The following is an 18,507-nucleotide window of genomic DNA, read 5'->3' as shown; positions in this document are numbered from 1 at the left end:
AACGATATTATGAAACCTAGCGAGCAGTACACGACTCACGATTTGTGAGCGATACTGCATCGCCAGGAGGTGTCACACAGGCCGGCATCGCCAGCGATGCCGGATGTGCGTCACAAAAACCGTGACCCCGACGATCTATCGCACGATAGATCTTCTGGTGTAAAGCAGCCTTAAGGCTCACATGCTGCTGTAGCTGATTTACTCTGAGCAATGATAAGTTCCTGGTGCTAAAACAATGAACCTAAAAGAGCAGGGCACTCCATAGTGCAAAAATCCCTATTAAAGTGGATTTGGGATGGGCTTACCAAAAGGGCATATGGTACTGTGCTCACATTGAAGGGATGTGCAAACACCAAGCCAACCCTGTTTCAAATCCAGAAATTGAAGGAATCAATTGCAGTTTGCACCAGGTCGAGTCCAGGAACCACCATGTATTAGGTAAATAGTAAAAAAATAAAAAAGCAGTTAATTTCTTCATAAAAAAATATCAAGGGAACAAAAGCTATGCATTTCAACATCAAACTGATGTCTTCCTCAAGCCAGGCATGTATGTTAGCAGTACAAAAGGGTTTAAATGGACAAACAAGAAGGGAAAAAGAGTCACATACTATTGACAGCATGGGGTGTGGGTCAGTGCACATAAACAACTAAGCTAAAATACATAATACATAATGCTGCCACATGGTGGTGTGCAATATAAAGTAGGAATATATTCATGTGCACACAATCGAGAGGAGAGAAAAAAACCGGAAGATAATTAAAATGAATATGCTAAGTTCAAATGCTGGGAGTTGTACTAAATATATGAAAGAGATCCAAACAGCTGGTGTGAAAACAATCATTGCAAGTAAACAACATCACGTACTTTATCAAGAAACACAATTCTGAATTCTGTCTTTTAACCCCTAAAGCATGCTGTCCTCAGATTAGATAGCAAAAATTTGCTGACAGATTCCCTTTAAGACCACCTTCACACATCCTTGTAAAAAAACACGTATTTCACGGTCTATTTTGTACATTCGTGTGATCATCCATATGTCCGTGTGTCATCTGTTTGTCATCCGTATGCCGGCCGTATGTCCGTTTGACACGTCTGTGGACATCCATGTGTCATCCATGTGACCGGTACCAGAAAAAAACACATGATACTGAAATGAATTGTTTTTTATGTCTAAAAGATGTGCAAAGCCAGAAAAATGATACATAAAAGAGGTAGATAGATAGATAGATAGATAGATAGATAGATAGATATAATAGCTAGAGAGAGCTAGACAGATGAAAAAAATATTGGCTCCCTCTAATTTTCATAGCCAAAATAGGTATTTGAAAAAATAATAGGCTCCACCCCTCCATTTTTTAAAAAGCAGCCAATGGACAGCAGACGACTGGAGGTATGCACTTTTTAGGGTGGGAAGGGCTATGGTTATTTAACCCTTCCCAGCCTAAAAATATCAGCCCACAGTTGCCTCAGAGGTGGCACATCTATTAAATGCACCAAATCTAGAGCTGTACTCAGCTCTTCCCGTTGTTCTGGTGTGGTGGCAAACAGGCTAATATATCGGGTTGATGCAAGCTGTGAATTGACAGCTGGCATTAATCTCTGGTATTAGTAATGAGTGGGTATCTAGCAGACACCCCATTACAAGTTCAGTAGTGTAAAATGGCAAAAAATTATTTTATTTGAATATTCCACCCGACTACAGCTATTTATTAAAGATAAATTTAAAAAAACTCCATTGTAATTCATAGCGATGTCCCACGACATTCCCCAAAAGCAAATTTGAAAAACATACAGAGAAAATTATTACAGAAATAACGACAAAAGATACCCACCCTCATTCATCAATTTATTTCCCTACAAAAACCCTATTCCAAGATATAATGTAATCCAAAAGTGGTTCCCACGACGTTCCAAGACTCAATGTCCTAGGCAATGAAGAACAGATCATTCCTCATTAATAGAGAGGCAGTAACTGCAGGCTGACACATTGCTGTGCGAGAATCACTGCAGTGAACTGAGATGACCTCATGAAGTCAGCCTAGGTCACTGCAGTGGATCACACAGCAGTGTGTGAGCCACAGTGGGCAGTGACAAGCAGTGACAGCATAAGTTAACACAGGTCAGTACCCACGCCTCTCACGTCAAGTATAACTGCCTGCAGCAATGAACTTCAGCAAGCTCATGAGTTCAACTCCGTTCACTGCTCGCAGTTTTCACACCACATATTACGAGAGGGCTTTCATGATACTTGGCATGAGAATAGTCACGGGCATTGAACTGTGGTGATCTCATGCTGTCACCGATCTCATGAGGTCATCTCAGTTCACTGCAGTGGTTCTCACAGCAGTGTGTGAGCCTGCAGTGACTTTTCTCCCTGCCAATGGGGAAAAAAATCTGTTCTTCATTGGCTGGGACAGTGAGTCTTGGAATGTCTTGGGACCCCCTTTTTTTATTAGGGTTTTTGCAGGGAAATAAATTGGTGAATGAGGGTGTCTTTTGTCTTTTTTTCTTTAATCATTTTCTCTTTTTATGTCTTTCTGATTTGCCTTTGGGGAGTGTCGTGGGACATCACTATGGATTACAACTGCTTTTTTAAAAATAATTTTTTAATAAATTGGTGAATGAGGACTGTAGTTGGGACGTGGGGGGTTGTTCAAAAAAAAAATATTTTTTTGCCATTTTACCCTACTGGATTAGTAATGGGGGTGTTTGCTAAATGCCCACCCATTACTAATACCAGAGATTGTTGCCAGCTGTCAATTCGCAGCTGGCATCAACCCCATATATTAACTCATTTGCCACCACACCAGTGCAACGGGAAGAGAAGAGTACAGATTTGATGCATTTACGTGATGCCCCACCTCTGAGGCGATTGAGGGCTGATATTTTTAGACTGGGAAGGGTTAAATAACAATGGCCCTTCCCATCCTAAAAATATCAGCCCCCAGTTATCCGCTGTTCCCTGGCTAGTTTTGAAAAAAAAAATGGGGGGAAACCTATGCCGTTTTTTTCAAATACCTGTTTTGGTTATAAAAATGAAGGGGAACCTCATATTTTTTTTAATCTAGCTAGCTATTTCTCTATTATCTCTAGCAATATACCTATCTATCTACCTATCTATCTATCTATCTATCTATCATTTATGTATCATTTTTCTGGCTTGCACATCTTTTAAACATAAAAAGAACATTAATTTTAGCATCATGCATTTTTTTTCTAGTACCGGTCACACGGATGTCACATGGATGTCACACAGACGTTTCACGCTGACATACGAATGGCACACAGATGACCCACACAGAAATACTGATCATCACACGGATGTACAAAACAATCTGTGAACCACGTGTTTTTAACACGGTCGTGTGAAGGTGGCCTTAAAGGGAATCTGTTAGCAGATTTTTGATTGATAACAGCATGCTTTAGGGGTTTAAACCCAGAATTCAGCAATGTGTCTCTTAATAAAGTGCGTGCTGTTGTTTACTGGCAGGGATTGTTTTCGCACCAGCTGTTTGGATCTCCTTCATACTGTACATTTAGTACAAATCCCAGCATTTGAACTTAGCATATTCATTTTAATTATCTTCTTTTTTTTACTCTCCTCTCCAACCAATGTTATTTTATGCTTTTGCACATCAAATTATATTATATTTTTGCTCATTACCTTACCATATATTGGTACTTCAAGTCCCAGCACATGTTACTGTTTTTATTTTACTTCTGTTTTTCTTTTTAACATTGAAGTTTCATGTCAATATTCCTAACTTAAATGTTCTGCTTTATTTGGTGCAATCTATTATCTGCTTTTCACTTGGTCTCACTTCCTTATTTGCACTGACCCTTGAACCCATGATGTCAGTGTGTAACCTTCTTTTAGTACTCTATTTTTAACATTGTATTTGTATATGATTTATATGCCTACTTTATATTGCACAACACCAAGAAGTAGCATTATGTATTATGCACTTTTATCTTAATTATTTATGTTCTTCATTGGCTAGGACAGTGAGTCTTGGAACATTGTGGGACACCCTTTTGCGTTACGCTGGACCTTGGATTAGAGATTTTGCAGGGAAATAAATTGGTGAATGAGGGTGTCTGTTGTCTTCATTTCTTTAATCATTTTCTCTTTCCATGTCTTTTAGATTTACCTTTGGGGAACATCATGGGACATCACTATGGATTACAGCTGACGTTTTCTTTAAATAAATTTTTAATAAATTGGTGAATGAGGGCTGGAGTCAGGGGGTGTTTAGTCAAATAAAATATTTTTTTTATATTTCTACTGGATTCGTAATAACGATGTCTGCTAGATGCCCACCCCTTACTAACACCAGTGCTTGATGCCAGCTGGCAATTCACAGCGGCATCAACCCAATATATATCCCTGCTTGCCAGTGCACCAAGGCAATGGGAAGAGCTGAGTACAGTGCCAAATTTAACACCTCTAATAGATGTGCTACTTCTGGGGGAGACTGCAGGCTATTTTTAGGCTGGGAAAGCCTTATAACAAATAACATGGCCTTTCCCACCCTAAAATATCTGCCCCCAGTTGTTTGCTGTGGCTTGGCTGGTTTTGAATAATGAAGGGGTCACTGCACTATTTTTTTTCAATTATTTGTTCAAAGAATCTTACAAAATCAGCGTGGGATCCCCTCTATTTTTCAAAATCAGCCAAGGTACAGCTGAGGGTTGCAGCCCACAGCTGCTGCTATAACTGTTTTAGTACAGTATTATTCATTTTTTTCTGGTACGTGCCACCCAGATTTCACACACATGCCATGTTGCTGGAAAAAAACTGACTTGTCTACGTGTGACTCAATTGGACATGCAGGTGTTTAACATAGACACCCGGCTTGGGTAAAAAGACAAAGGTGTAAAGATTTGTACTGACTTTAATTAGTATGCATGTAAACGTGCCGCCGGTACATGTGAAAACAGACACCACACAGAATGGAGACATGGAGCTGTGAAGAATGCCTAAAGCTGTGTGCCCACAATGAGCTTTTGGTGAGTTTTTGACTCTGCCTATTTTTGCCTATTTTTGCTGAGTCAAAAATGCAGCATGTTAGGCCGGGGCCACACGGGTGTGATGCCCCTGGACTATCAGGTCGTCACAGGGTATTGCACAATCTGCCCTCCCTTGCAGTATCCACCTCCTTCTTGGTTATGGGTCCCCAACTATATGGTGTTGCCTACATCAGCTAATCACATCCTAGGTACACTCTGCACCACACCCACCAAACACACCAGTGGACGGCCTGAGTAGAATAGGGTCGCCCACCTGGGGGGTTGGAAAAGGGAAGTCAGGAGTGGGACGTTGCGTGTTGGAAGTGAAGGAGAGAGGAGGTCAGGAGCAGGGCTCCTAGGAAGCTATCTAGGTGACAGATGGTGGTCTGGGCCTAGAGGAGGGGATCATGGCAAGGGGCACGGATCTGTAAAGGAGGACAGCTGGTGGCCTTGCACCTTCACCATGCTGGGACCAGGGCACGATTGGGTACGTGGACCCTAGGTCAGGGAGTAGCTTCAGGCAACCTGACAATTTACCCGACGAGAACGAAGCCTTCAAGATCCGCTCTCCACCCGCTTCAAAATTGGGGTACTAGCGCAACGAGGGGGATAGGACTTTCCACTCAAAACGGTCCAGAAAATCCCAAGCGTGAACCCTGAGAGCAAGCTCGCACACTTAGCCATAGTAAGGAGCGGGACCCGGTAAGTTCCATACTACCGGGACAAACAGAGAAGTAAACTTAGTGCCAGGAGGCAGGTCATGGATCACCAGGCAGCACCATTGGGGACGGGACCCAAATTAAGCTCCCCTCAGCGGCAGCGGTATACAGAACTTTGGTTTATCCAGTTGTCGGTGTCAGCTTAATGGACTGAGTACGCAAGTGACCCCCCTTCTGCATCCAACGGCACTTCCCCCTCACCATCACCAAGCCCCGGGTTATTCTCCCTACCCGTGGAGGGTCACAACACGTGGCTGCCCCATTCCATCACCCCCGGGTATGCCCAACTGCAGCGGTGGTACTCCTAATTACCACATTCCACGGGTGGCGTCACGAACTCTAAAACAATCCCCAGTAAATACCCCCCTTCATTTGAGTGGCCGCATGACCCTCAGGTATGGAGACCCCCTCGAGCCACCGCGGATCTGGATCCGAGCAGCTCGGCTGCTGGCCCGGGGGCGGCACACTCGCATGACACTCGGCTCACGCTGGTGGCACAGCAAGAGCCGAGTGTCATGCGAGTGTCACTGCGATCGGACCTCAGCTGTGGGGGACAGGCTGGCACTCAGGAGTGGCGGGCCAGCACTAAGGAGAGGCGGGCCAGTGCTGTGGAGGGGTGGGTCGGCACGGAGGAAGGGAGGGAGTGATTTATCTCCCTCTCTCCTCCCTTGCCGTACATTGCAATTCTTGCCCTGCACTCGTGGTACACTGGTGTACTGCAAGTGCACTGCGATTTTTCTCTCGCCCCATAGACTTGAATGGGTGCGAGAGTAAAGCCCGCTACACACGCTTCAATATATCTCACAATCCGTCGTTGGGGTCAAGTTGTAAGTGACGCACATCCGGCATCGTTTGTGAGGTATCTGCGTGTGACAGCTACTTGCGATCAGGATTGAACGCAAAACCGTTGATCGCAAACACATCGTATCATTCTCTAGAATTGAGCGTTTTGTTGCACGAACCTAGTCAATTGTAACGTGTGACATCCCTCATACGATTTTGGTGTCTGATGCTATGTGCGCAGGTGTGCGCTCTGCACCGCAGCTTATAAAAGGTCTGCTTCAGAGCGCAGCTGAAAAGCTGCGTTCTGAAGCGCCTCACAATGTCTGTCATTCACTAATCTCTGTCAGTCTGTCACTATCTCTGTCCCTCACTCTCTGTCCATGTCAGTCTATCCCCCTCTCTCATATACTCACCGATCCCCGATCCCCGGCGCTGCACTGCATTCACACTGCTCCGGCGGCTTTTACTGTTTTGAAAAAGCCGGCCGCCCATTAAACAATCTCGTATTCCCTGCTTTACCCGCCCACCGGCGCCTATGATTGGTTACAGTGAGACACGCCCCCACGCTGAGTGACAGGTGTCACACTGCACCCAATCACAGCAGCCGGTGGGCGTGTCTATACTGTGTAGTGAAATAAATAATTAAATAATTAAAAAAAACGGCGTGCGGTTCCCCCCAATTTTAATACCAGCCAGATAAAGCCATACGGCTGCAGGCTGGTATTCTCAGGATGGGGAGCTCCACGTTATGGGGAGCCCCCCAGCCTAACAATATCAGCCAACAGCCGCCCAGAATTGCCGCATACATTATATACTCACCTCAGTTGCTGCGTGGAGGTGATAGGAGCGGCGGTGAGTAGCGCGATCAGCTGAGCTGTCACTGAGGTTACCCGCGGCCACCGCTGGATCCAGTGACAGCGGATAACCTCAGTGACAGCAGCTGATCGCGCGGCTGTCTTCATTACCTGCGTGGAGGTGACCGGAGCGGCGGTGTATTCTGCAGCTCCGGTCACCTCCATGCAGCAGCGCTGGAAGCGACGCTGGAGCATCCTGGATTACGCCGGACATGGAGGGCTTTTTGGGGCTGATTAAAGTGGTGAACCAGGGTATATGTTTGTGTTTTTTATTTCTAATAAAGGATTTTTTCGGGCGTGTGTGTTTATTTACTGTAATTTACAGATTAATCATGGAGGGTGTCTCATAGATGCCTGACATGATTAATCTAGGACTTATTGGCAGCTATAGGCTGCCAATAACTCCTTATTACCCCGATTTGCCAACGCACCAGGGCAAATCGGGAAGAGCCGGGTACAGTCCCAGAACTGTCGCATATAATGTATGCGGCAATTCTGGGCGGCTGTTGGCTGATATTGTTAGGCTGGGGGGCTCCCCATAATGTGGAGCTCCCCATCCTGAGAATACCAGCCTGCAGCCGTATGGCTTTATCTGGCTGGTATTAAAATTGGGGGGAACCGCACGCCGTTTTTTTTAATTATTTAATTATTTATTTCACTACACAGTATAGACACGCCCACCGGCTGCTGTGATTGGGTGCAGTGTGACACCTGTCACTCAGCGTGGGGGGCGTGTCTCACTGTAACCAATCACAGGCGCCGGTGGGCGTGGAAAGCAGGGAATACGAGATTGTTTAATGGGCGGCCGGCTTTTTCAAAACAGTAAAAGCCGCCGGAGCAGTGTGAACGCCGTGCAGCGCCGGGGATCGGGGATTGGTGAGTATGAGAGAGGGCTGCTAACTTCAGTTACTTAGGAGATTAGCGGTCACCGGTGAGTCCTTCACTGGTGACCGCTAATCAGGGCGCGACACAGACAGAGCCGCAGCATGACAGTGAAGTCGGGTGAAGTTCACCCGAGTTCATTCTGACAGTGCGGCTCTGTCTGTGTCTGCTGTCAGCGGCCATTCAGCTCTGCTACATGGCTGTCTGTGTCTGCTGTCAGCGGCCATGTAGCAGAGCTGAATGGCAGATGACATAGTAAAAACGCATCCCTACACATTACACACGCTTGGCAAGTCAATAAATAAAAAAAAAAAAAAGGTGCCCAATGCATACGTCACGGAACACATGATCTAAAGGATCGCACACAAAATTGACCAATTTAACATAGACTACTAACGCTCGTGTGACAGCAAATGAACGACCAACGTGCAATCTCATAAGATCCCGTATGCAATCTGGGCGTGTCGCATCGCAAATGCGATTGTACAACTAATTGCAACGTGTAAAGTGGGCTTAAGAGTCTCGCATTACAATTGCAGCAAGCTGCGACTGTTTTCTCGGTCCGATTGGGGCTGAGAAAATAATCGCTCATGGGTGCTTATGTGGAGCCCCTGAATATATCAGGGTGCCACAGGTACTGCATCCTTACCCAGGGTGCAGGGCTTACCCCCCATGGTTCCAGGTGCCCAAGAAACCGATGTCACTCCCATCTGCACCAAAACCCAATCACCTCACATCAGACACTGCCAGACACACCAGGGGGGTTGGACTGACTGCAAATGGGCCAGCCACTGTAAGACTGGGAAGACTGTGCGAGGGAGACAGAGAGTTGTGAAGTAAGCTCCAAAGAGAGAGGAGCTGGGAGAGTGAGCTCCTGGGGAGCTAGGGACACTGGTTGGGTCGCAAGCGGTGATTCATTCAGGTGCAGAGGAGTCGGGAACTGGTAGCAGTGACATTGGACAAGGGTGTGACAGACATAGTCTTGGAGGACTGTCGTTACCAGAAAGCCCAAAAGAACTGACCGGTACCAAGCACGACGGAATACAGGACCCTAGGTCAGGAGCCGATTCAACGTCCTGGCAATTCACCTGATAGGGAGAGGACCTCCAGAGACTTCCCTATGAGCTCAGAGGTTGAGGGCACAAGCACAACGAGGGGCACAGGGGTGTATCCAGACACAGTAAGCCACTAAAGTCCCGCGTGCCAGCCCTCAAGAGCACAGCTACACTACAAATAGTAAGCAGGGCCCCCAACAACTTCAAGCCACGGAGACCACCAAAGGACCATAAATTGTGCACGGAGACAGGCTCCGGACCACTAAGTGACACTGGTGGGAGCGGGTAGTTGGACAGGCCACCAGCAGCGGCAACTGTACACAGAGACTTTGCTTTACCTACAGCGTGTGTGTCTCCTTTATAAACTTCATCCAGCACCATGACTACCCACAGTGAGTACCCTTGTCCCCTGCCCCCTATCCTCCCAAAGCACCAACACCCTGAGTTCGGGGCCTTCCCTACCTGCGGAGGGACTGACACCTTGCTGCTTAACACCATCTGTCACGGTACTCCTTCCAGCAGCAGCGGTACTCCCATAACCACAACCCGCAGGTGGCGTCACTTACTAATCCCCTGTAAATACACCCTTTCATGGATCAAAGTGTCCACCAATCCGGGTCCGGGTCCCTCGAGCCACCACGATCCCGGATGCGAGCAGCCCGACCAACACTGGGGCGGTACACTGACACATAGGTTAATATTGGTCCATGTGGAATGCAATGTTTTATCGCATTCCACTCGCTCCGATTTTCATGCCGTGTGTCTTAGGCCTTACAGTACAACACAAAACCGGAGAGCCAGTAGTATATTATGCAAGACTGTTTATTCATTTATCAAAAAACATATGACATTTACCAAAAAGACATGTAAACATTATAATACAATTCATGATAAGATAAAGGATGTTGTATATTACATCATAAGGGCCACAGACCAATAGACGTGCAAAGGCAGAGGCAAAGTTTTCATATAAGAATTGATATTCCATATGAAGTGCATGTGTTTTAAATCATAAGGGCTCTTTAAAGCCAATGCCCAATATTAAAAAAAACACTGTTCCCAAGATAAAGATAAAGACCCCGACATACGTTTAGCTTTTTTTAAAGATAAAATATTACCTCAGAACAGTAGCGTAACTAGAGTTTGATGGGCCCCGATGCAAAGTTTGGACCTGGCTCCCCCTCCACATGCACCAACACTCGGGTTACAGGATAATGACACCGACACTCAGGGTAAGGAATAATTACGCTGACACTCAGGGTGCGGGATAGTGTCGCTGACACTTGGCTCTTTCCCTCAGCACTCATGTTTCCCATGATCTGAAATCCCTCAATCAGCACCCAGCTTTCCTATGTTCTGATATCCATCTTGTCCTCGGCATGCACCTTCCCCATGCTCTGCTATACATTTTTTCCTCAGTACACAGCTTTCCCATGCTCTGATTAGAACATGGGAAAGCTGGGTGGTGAGGGAAAGATGTATAGCATCCACTTATCTGGGATGTTGTCCTAAAAAGACGTCCCAACGCATTTCATCCCATGGGTACATGGTATCCTTTTCTGCACCTCTGCTTGGGGAGATTTCTGCATTGGCAGCTCCCTCCCTGTTTGTCCGCTGATGATTCTCTTGTACCCATGGGATGAAACGCATCGGGACGTCTTTTTAGGACAACATCCCAGATAAGTGTATTTGGCTCCCCCTCTGATTGGGATGGAGAGTCTCTTCACTTTATAAGTGGTGTGAGTATGTGCTATGCAGGGCCTACTAAGGACATGCAGGGTTTCCCATAGGTGAATGGGGGCGCCATAACCCTAGGGCGTCATACCCTCTATTCCTAGGTAGGGAGAGGCAGACTAGGGTTGTTTCAGGGCCAATCTGTGTGCCTTCTTCACCAATTTTCAGTTTTTTTATTTTTTACAAACATTTTCAATAAGCAATAAATATCGTTCAACTTCACAATTGTGTCCCACTTGTTGATTCTTCATCATAAAATTAAAATTTTTTATCATTATGTTTGAAGCCTGAAATATGGGAAAAGGTTGAAAAATTCAAGGGGGCTGAATACTTTCGCAAGGCACTGTATATAATAGGTGCAGAAATTGTTCAACATCAAAAACTCTCCAATAGTTCATTATGGTAACTTAGCATAGAGGGAATTTGTCACCAAATTTTTGCTACCTAATTTGAGAGCAGCCTAATGTAGAGACGGAGACCATGATTCTAGAAATGTGTCACTTTCTGGGCTGTTTGCTGTAGCTTTGATTAAATCACCATTTTATCAGCTGGACATTATCACAGGAGGACTAGTAAACCTGCTGCCATGTAGATCTCCATAATCATGAGCTCTGTATAACTCTGGCCCAACCTTGATTGCCAACTTTCTGCCTATGCACAGTGTACACAGAAAGATGTCAATCAGTGATGTAGGTGGAGTTATACGAGTTCAGCATTAAGAGATTGGTTGATTAGCAGCTGATAAAACAGTGATTCTATAAAAATTTCAGCAAGTAGCCCAGTAAGTGATACATCACTGGATTTAAGGTCTCTGCCGCTACATCACGATGTTCTCAATGTTGTAGCAAAAAAATATTCACAGATTCCCTTTCTAAAATCAAATCTTGACAACTGGTATTATCTTTGCCAAAATATTTGTAATTGGTATTTACAAAAATAGTCAAAAATACCATAGGAAAATTTAAAATATGGGAAAAGCATGTACCAAATATATCATCATGAAAAATACATACCAGCCAGAAAAATGATATAATAAAAGATAAATGTGATATTTATGAAGTAGAACAATCTATCTATAAACCGCATAGTCCAGCTGCCTTTCACAATCGATTATTATATATTATTATTATTATTATTATTATATAAGTATAATATAACTGCAATTTAAGTGTTCTAGCAACACAACATTGTAAGATATATAATATGTATCAATTCACGCCATTATTAAAGTACCACTCCAGCCCTTTTACACTGTGCAACTATTATAAAGTGTGGGGGCCATCATACACTGTCAGACCTAATGTGTAATATTACAGTTTGGTGACTACCGAGAGGGCCATTATGAAGGGTGGGGACTACTGTGGGGGCCATTCATAGTGTCAGAGCTAATGTGGGGGCAATTATACAGTGTGGGAGCTAATATGGCCGCCATTATGCAGTTTGGGGACTACCAAGAGGGTCATCATGCAGGGTGGGGACTACTGTGGGGGCCATTTACAGTGTCAGAGCTAATGTAGGGGCCATTATACAGTGTGGGCGCTAATGTGGGTGCCATTATACAGTTTGGGGACTATGAAGAGGGCCATTATACACGGTGGGGACTACTGTGGGGGCCAGTTACACTGTCAGAGTTAATGCGGGAGCCATTATACAGTGGAGGCTACTGTTGCTGCCATCATAGAGAGTGACGACTATTGTAGCAGGCTCTCATACAGTGTGAGGGCCCTCATAAATTGTGGGAACTACTATGGAAGCCATAATGCAGTGTATTGGTCATTGCATATGTGACGCCCCTGGACTATCAGGTCATCAAAGGGTATTGTGCAATCTGCCCTTCTGTGCAATATCCACCTCCTCCTTAATTATGGGTCCCCAACTACATGGTGTTGCCTACATCAGCCAATTAAAATACTAAGTACACTCTGCACCACAACCACCAGACACACCAGTGGACGGCCTGAGTGGAATAGGGTTGCCCACTTGGGGGGTTGGTTGGGGAGGTCAGGAGAGTCAGTCAGTTTGGAGTTTGAGAGTGAAGGGTGAAGTGTAGGAGGAAAAGGAGAGAGGAGGTCAGGAGCCGGGCTCCTTGGAATCAATTAGATGGCAGACAGTGGTCTGGGCCTTGTAGGAGCCGGACCCCCGGTCACAGGGGATCGTGACAAGGGGCTCGGAACTGTCGAGGAGGACAGCCGGCGGCCTTGTACCATCACCGGGCTGGGACCAGGGACGACGGAGTACATGGACCCTAGGTCTGGGAGTAGCTCCAGGCTACCTGACAATTTACCCAACGAGAACGGAGCCTTCAAGATCTGCTCTCCACCCGCTCCAAAATCGGGGTACTAGCGCAACGAGGGGGATAGGATTTTCCACTAAAACAGTCCAGAAAATCCCAAGCGTGAACCCTGAGAGCAAGCTCCCACAGTTAGCCACACTGGGGAGCGGGACCCGACTAGTTTTATGCTACCGGGACCAACAAAGAAGTGAAGTAAGTGCCAGGAGGAAGGTCACAGATCACCAGGCAGCACGATCGGGGATGGGACCCAAGCTAGCTCTCCTCAGCGGCAGCGGTGTCCAGAACTTTGTTTTATCCAGTTGTCGGTGTAAGCTGTATGGACAGTGTGAGTACGAAAGAGTCCCTCTTTGCTTCCCACAGCACCCCCCAGCTCCCATCACCGAGTCCCAGGGCATCCCCCCTACCCCCTATCCGTGGAGGGTTCTAACATTCGGCTGCCCCCCTCCATCGCCCTCGGGTACTCCCAACTGCAGAGGTGGTACTCCGCCTTACCACATACCACGGGTCGCGTCAAAAACTCTAAACATAATCCCCTGTAAATAACCCCCTTCATTTGAGTGGCCGCACGACCCCCGGGTCCGGACGCCCCTCGAACCACCGCGGATCCGGATCCGAGCAGCCCGAATGCTGACACGGGGGTGGCACACATAGTGTAGAGGATACTGTGGGAGCCATTATCCAGTGTCTTGCCTACCGTGGAGGTCATTATATTGTACTTTAGGAGATCAGTGGGGTCATAATTCTGTGTATCGGGGAGCTGTGGGCCCATCATACTGTATATAGGGGAGGTGTGAGCACACCATACTGTGCATAGGGGGGCTGTGGGTCCTTAATACTGTATATAGGTGAGCTGTATATGGGGGGGACTCAGCAGACATTATTAAATATTAATTAGGCACTTAGGAAGCATTATTGCTATAGGGGCACTCAGGATATTGTGACTGTTAAAGGTGCACAGGGGACATTATTTTATTTTAGCAGAAAAATGTTGACACGGTTTTTAAAAGAAGCGGATAGCCTCGCAATATTCCAGAACCATAGATGCAATTGTACCAAGGCTGTTTTCCCTATGCCACCTTTCAAACTTCTCTGATAAATCTAATGAAGAAACGGGTCAGAAGCAGAGAGCATGTGGGAGCATTTGTGGTGTGTGGCTGTATTGGTGAAAGCCCCCAAAATTATCATATATATCATAACATAGGATCAATCACAGGATGAATAGTGGACACCACCAGAATAATTGGTGAGATCGTACCTTGTTTGTCCCTTGGCTAGATATGTGCACACTAGTATATAGCACTGTAGACTTCTTTGTTAGGCTGTGCAACCTGTGCCTATTTTCAGTGTAAATTTAGTCTGTGACACAATCTGGGCTATATAATTGTCTATGTGTTTGTATATTTAGCCTAACAGAGTTTTTATATAAAAGTTGTTTTAATTAATTATATCTACCCCTCCTAGTTTCTATTAACTAGTTAGGGGCTCACTCAGATATTTTGCTCCCTCCTGAGCTGAACCCCTAGCTATGCTTCTGCTTACTGTCCCAATTGTAATGAACACAATTCATCAAACTGAAATGATAGCCACCACTAGGTGAAAAATGTATCTAATAGATAGCATAAGATACTTACTGTATCTAATATATACTGTACATTAGCAGGTCCTGTGTGTGTTTGGAAGAGAAATACTGATGACCACATGACATGGTGAGGCAATTATTTACGGTATGTGATCCATTAGAGGGTGATATGACACCCAATGGTTTATACTATAGAGGACACTGTGGCCCGCACTCACCAGTTGGGGTTTGGGGGTTTGAGGGAGAACAATGGGGTGCCACCTACTCACCAGTATAGAGGAGTGCAGCTTCTTTTACACTTACAGCTCAACCACATTGAAGTACTGGACAGGAATGTACAGTGTGGTGTGGGCAATACTATAGTGGAGGGAAGGAGTAATGAAGCTGTCTTATCCAAATTCACTCCACTGTGCCCCCTAATACTAGCCATTGTAAAGGAAAGTGGCTCCTCCTGTCCTGGGATGGGCTATCTGATAGTTATTAAAATATTATTTGAAAGGGACCACACTGTTAGTCCCAGCTAGTCATCGGCAGTCCGACTCTTTTTGGTGACCTGGTTCACATGGCTTTGTTCACCAAAAAGAGTCAGTCAGATCTTTTGGATGTTAAATGGATCCTTATTAAATATTTGTTCACCCCACCCACCCACTGCTAAATGCCCACCCCCTTGCAAAGAGCTAATTAAATTGTTGGTGTGGGCACAGTTTTGTTCAGGTGGGCAGGTTTTCGACCTTTACACCCAGTGAGAGCCATCAAGACAATTTAGTGTCTCTCACTGGTGTGCCGGCTCGTTCACAGCAGAGAGTCGGCTCTTTATGTTGGATTGTTCACGACCGACACATCACTAGTCCCAGCATACACACAGTTTTCACCCAATGTCAAAATCGCAGGCCTCCAACTTGCAGTCATAAGTCATAGAGGCGGTGCCCAGAGCATCTTCAGCCACTGCTGACATGAACAGCTGAAGTAAGGACAACCCAGGACGGGAATGACAGCACTGATATGCTGCAGAATTGGCTGCTAATCAAGGTGCTGAGGACGTTCAAGGAGCTTAAGTTCCTGCTGACGGCAGAAGCTGTGATCATGCCTAGTACTTTGAGTGACAGCTGGCTTTGCAGTGTATCAGGGTACAGCCGGCTGTTATGTGAGTCCTAGGGCATGTTTACAGTCACCGCAGACAGTGCTGTGAGCAGTGACTGAAGCCGTTCCATACACATCTCTATGACTCACAGCTGGCGGCTCTCGGGGGAATAAAGTTAATTTTCTCTCAGTAGCTGCACTTTCAGTTAGGTAACAGGCTAGCTTTGTAACACTAATTACCTGTAGAGTAACCCTATATCTGCTGGTAAACAGCATAGTTTGAGGTTAGAAGTTCCCTTAGAGTCACTATTCTGTCTTGCAATATCCGTTGACTTTTCTTGTGCCAATTTTTTTCAAAATAGCGTACATGGGGGTTGTTTTTTGAGCAAAAAAATTAAATGTGATGAAAAAATATCTGGAAAACCCCAAACCCACCCAAAATGGCATACATTTGAAAAAAACATGAACACATACCGTAAGTAGACCTTAAAAAGGTGGAAATTGAGAAAAAGAAGGCACAAATGAAAACAATGTGGAAAAATGCTACAGACTAAACAAAAAGAAAGTTCGGTCAATTTTGAATGAGGATCTAAGTGTTTACTACACCTTGTATTTGTACACTGTAAATACCAAATCCATTACCTATGTTAGATAAGAACTGAGGACATTTAATAAAACATTCATGATTGGGATCAGTAATCTGTATAGCTCTATAAAGGTCCTGTCTGTGCTAAGGTAGAATGGAGCAGAAGTATCTAGAATAGGGCAGATAATGGTGGCAACAACTTAACTATTCTGCTCATTTTTTTCATATATTTATACACTGTAAACCATAGGCACATTTTGTACGTCCCCGTTGATTTACACTGGATTAAATAAATGGAAACACATATGAGATTAGGGGTGTAAGTGTCACTTATAAACCCTGAAGAAAGGCTAAGATACATAGGCATTAGACTGAGTTGTGTGCAAAAATGATCCAATGTTAAATTATTCCGTTATGATGTTATTATTATTTTAATCAACACTTTAGAATAAAAAAATATGTAATCACATGCATTTATCATATAATTAATATAATTAATAATATTTAATTGATCTCCTGTACAGAACAGATTGAACCTTGATCCTTGCCTAGTTTAAGACCATGGCATTCTTCCAGCCCTACCTACTGAAATTGTACCTTAGATCTAAAGTCATAATGGCCACAGCTACGCTATCTATGCAAAATGATTAACTTTTCTACACTTCGGTTCACAGATGGACACATTACGAGATCACTGAGGATCTGTAATATTTCACATTTGCTTATGAACATTTTTGTCTATTTGTATACATACTAAAGGGAAGAATCCGATTGCTGGATTTCTAGTCTATTAGCTTAAAATAGAAATAGGACTTTACAGGATTAATAATAATGCTAAAAATACCAGATAGTCATATAAAATATTGAGGATTTTCCCCACATCTTCAAATTTCAAAGTGCAAATGCAATAGTGTACAATTTCTACACAATTGTGACACCTGATACATCACAATTGTACCAATTATGCCAAAGAGTTTAGGTTCCTGTGGACAATAAATATAACACAGTAAGAATTTCATAAGATACATAGTAGACCGATGTCCTACCTCATATGGTGGATGTATCCCTTATCAGGAGGAACCTAGTTTCCACCAGGAATGAGATGAGTAGGACTGGAGTTCTGGAGTGTCCTTCAGTTTGTGTCCACTATGTAGCTGAGATCAAGGTGAAAATAATCTACAAGCTCCTCCTTGCCCTGTATTGTGCAGGATAATGAAGGCACAAGCCAGGTGGCAAGTGCTGTCCAGGTGGAGATCACAGCTTCATGTCCCAGGAATCATTTGTGTGATGTTGCCTGCCAGTGTCTAAGCACAGGGTGTGATGGTGACAGTCACAGACTGTGCCCTCCCTTCCCTCTTGCTTCTGTGCCCTTTTTAACTAACTTTTCCCAGATCTAACTCCTCCTACCCTCAGTTCTGCTCTGTAGATGTATTCCTACTGAATCTGTAACGTTCTTATCCTGGGTATATAAACCAAAAACCTGTTTTGTAGGAAAATACCGGGTAGCGCTGTTATAATTATTTAACAATAACATACATTGTGGTTTACAGTAAAACAAGAGGATATACAATAATTTTTCTAGAAAGACTTGATATCAATAAACATACACTATTAATTTCCAAGATGACAGTGACATCAAGCTATTCTGTAAATATGCTATATAGTATGTATAATGGAGGATCATCTTAGCATATTTTTGTGTATTAGGAATTTGCATTTCAAGATGCTAGCAGTAATAATACATAAATCACCAAAATTATCTGTTTTACTAAAGGGCGCAGCTATTAGACAATTATTCAGTCCATACATATACAAATACGTAGTGTGCTTGTCATCCTAGCGACTGGGTTGAGACTCGCTGTTGTGCTTATTATTATTTTTATTATTATTAATATTTATTTTTAGAGCACCAGTGATTTCATGGTCCTGTA

At 44.5% G+C, this 18,507-nt stretch overlaps 1 protein-coding gene across 1 annotated transcript in view; it reads right to left on the bottom strand.

The window, feature by feature from the left end:
- UGT8 (UDP glycosyltransferase 8) overlaps positions 1–17,947 on the bottom strand; it is a 160,337-nt gene extending 142,390 nt beyond the window's left edge. Inside the window, exon 1 of the mRNA XM_075350038.1 lies at positions 17,623–17,947. The gene's annotated coding sequence lies outside the window, so the exon portion shown is untranslated. The remainder of the gene's footprint in view (positions 1–17,622) is intronic.
- Positions 17,948–18,507: the final 560 nt, after the last annotated feature.

This window comes from Anomaloglossus baeobatrachus, chromosome 1 (assembly GCF_048569485.1).
Source record: "Anomaloglossus baeobatrachus isolate aAnoBae1 chromosome 1, aAnoBae1.hap1, whole genome shotgun sequence".
Classification (NCBI taxonomy): domain Eukaryota; kingdom Metazoa; phylum Chordata; class Amphibia; order Anura; family Aromobatidae; genus Anomaloglossus; species Anomaloglossus baeobatrachus.
This window is presented reverse-complemented; position numbering and strand designations above follow the sequence as displayed.